The sequence below is a fragment of the Sinocyclocheilus anshuiensis genome, unplaced genomic scaffold, assembly GCF_001515605.1.
Source record: "Sinocyclocheilus anshuiensis isolate Anshui unplaced genomic scaffold, SAMN03320099.WGS_v1.1 scaffold1523, whole genome shotgun sequence".
Lineage (NCBI taxonomy): Eukaryota > Metazoa > Chordata > Actinopteri > Cypriniformes > Cyprinidae > Sinocyclocheilus > Sinocyclocheilus anshuiensis.
Genome location: NW_015552644.1, coordinates 176,865 through 179,038, shown reverse-complemented (window position 1 = coordinate 179,038; position 2,174 = coordinate 176,865). Strand labels below are relative to the sequence as shown.

General features: G+C 39.1%; 1 protein-coding gene across 1 annotated transcript in view; it reads left to right on the top strand.

The window, feature by feature from the left end:
- The first annotated feature begins 449 nt into the window (after positions 1-449).
- Positions 450-2,174, top strand: part of LOC107666960 (gastrula zinc finger protein XlCGF57.1-like) — a 28,356-nt gene continuing 26,631 nt past the window's right edge. Inside the window, exon 1 of the mRNA XM_016458516.1 lies at positions 450-479. The gene's annotated coding sequence lies outside the window, so the exon portion shown is untranslated. The remainder of the gene's footprint in view (positions 480-2,174) is intronic.

Below are 2,174 nucleotides of genomic sequence, written 5' to 3'. Positions count from 1 at the left end.
GAGTATATCATTTTAAGTGTTTTTCATTTATTTGTGCAGATCGGCTATTTTTAAAGGAAAACAACAGCGCACGCACAAAGTATTTTCCCCGTATTATTTCTCTTCTCTCGCCGCTTCACACTCCAGTCCAGCGGGTGCGCTAAAACACATACGGTTGTTTGTCAAACACCATTAAACCTCAGAGGAAGAAAATTAGTTTCACCGCGCTCTCTGTTGTTTTGTCGTGATGCTGATTTAATATAGACTGTTAGAAATGTTTATGTAAATAGAAAAAGTACAGTTTTTGATTCAGGTCAGTAAATACCTGTAATATTCTCATCCTCATAGTCGTGACTAAGTTTTGAAGCAAGCAGGAATATCTGGAGGAGTATCATCTGAACTGAGATCTGCTGCTGTGAAGATGGTGTTTGTTAAAGAGGAGAGTGAGGAGAACACGAGTGAACCAGAAACCTGGAGAATAAAACACGAGGAACAAGGAGGTTGGTGTTTATTCTTCATTTATCTTTAATGACTTGTTGTGTTACATTACACTTACAAAACTTTAGAGGGTGTCCACAGATCCTTGATGTAAAAATAAGACCTTAACTATGGAGCAAGATTGATCTCAATAATAATTCATGCAAAAGACATGTGCACACACTGCATATCCCAATTCACATTCATGAAACCTGAGTATGTGCACGAAAAAAAAAAATATATTCACAAAAACCAATTCACGTACACAAAATAAGAATATATATATTCATAAAATACGTTTCACAAACGCAAAACACAGTTCACAGATGTACAACTGTGTACAAAAATTCAGAATGTTTAGCAGCTGCTGTTTAGTCCAGAATGTGTTATGATTAATTATTTATCGATTATGAATCATTATTCACATGGATACCATAACATATTTAGATATTCTATTAATAAACTCAGTGTAAAGCATAAAATAAGGTTTTGACTGATGGGACATGTAAATGAATAGAAGATTATGAAAATATAGTTTTTTGGGTATTTTTCAAGCAGCCTCGTGTGTTTTTGTTTATTGAGGACATGAAAGAGCTGTCACAGCAGAGCTTGTCTTGTGTGTCAAGTCCTGCAATGGCACGCATTCAAATGATGACGATGTATTAAAGGGGTCATATGATGCGATTTCAAGTTTTCCTTTCTCTTTGGAGTGTTACAAGCTGATTGTGCATAGATAAGATCCCTGAAGTTGCAAAGACTAAAGTCTCAAAACCAAAGAGATATTCTTTATCAAAGTTAAGACTCTGCCACGCCCCCCTAAAACGGCTCGTTCTAACACGCCCCCACATCAAGAGGTCAAGAGGTCAAGAGGCATTTATTTATCATTTGCATAGTTAACACTGGGGAAAACTGGGCATTGAAATGCTTGTGACGAGGCTCAGACATACAGTGACAATAACAGGACCATACAAAAAAAACACAGATATAGACGTACGTGGAGGGCACTGAGATATTGAGTGACTTCAGTGACCATAGGCAGAACAATAACACAGACAGAGCATTAAATACAAATAAGTGGCAGTAACAGATACAATAAGGGTAGACGACAGTGTTAAGAGTTTTAAGTAGTCCTGAGGTACTGATATAAGAATATTGGGGGTAGAGCAGTGTCCAAAATGTCATTGTAGAGTGTCGCAGAGCTACATGAAAGAAAATTAAAGTGGCAGTGCAAGTACAATAAATAATAAACTTAAGAGCAGCATGTATTCCGGTTTTATATGAAGGATAGCTGGCTATTAAGCAGTCTGATGGCTTGAAGATAGAAGCTGTTCTTCAGTCTGGTTGTCCGTGATCGGATGGATCGTAAGCGTCTGCCAGATGGCAGTGTGGCAAACAGGTGATGAGCAGGGTGAGTGCAGTCCTTGATGATGCTGCGGGCCTTTCTCAAGCAGCGAGTTTGATAGATGTCCTGTAGTGCTGGGAGTTTATGTCCAATGATGAGCTCTGCTGTTCTCACCACTCTCTGAAGAGCTTTGCGGTCGAAAGAAGAGCAGTTGCCGTACCATACGGTGATGCAGCCGGTCAGAATGCTCTCTATAGTGCAACGGTAGAACGGTAGAAATTTGACATATGTACCTCATGTACCACATATCTACCTCACTATGTGGAAATATTAGCATAATGCCGCCCAAATGTGCACGCAACGAAAGAAGGCGTGG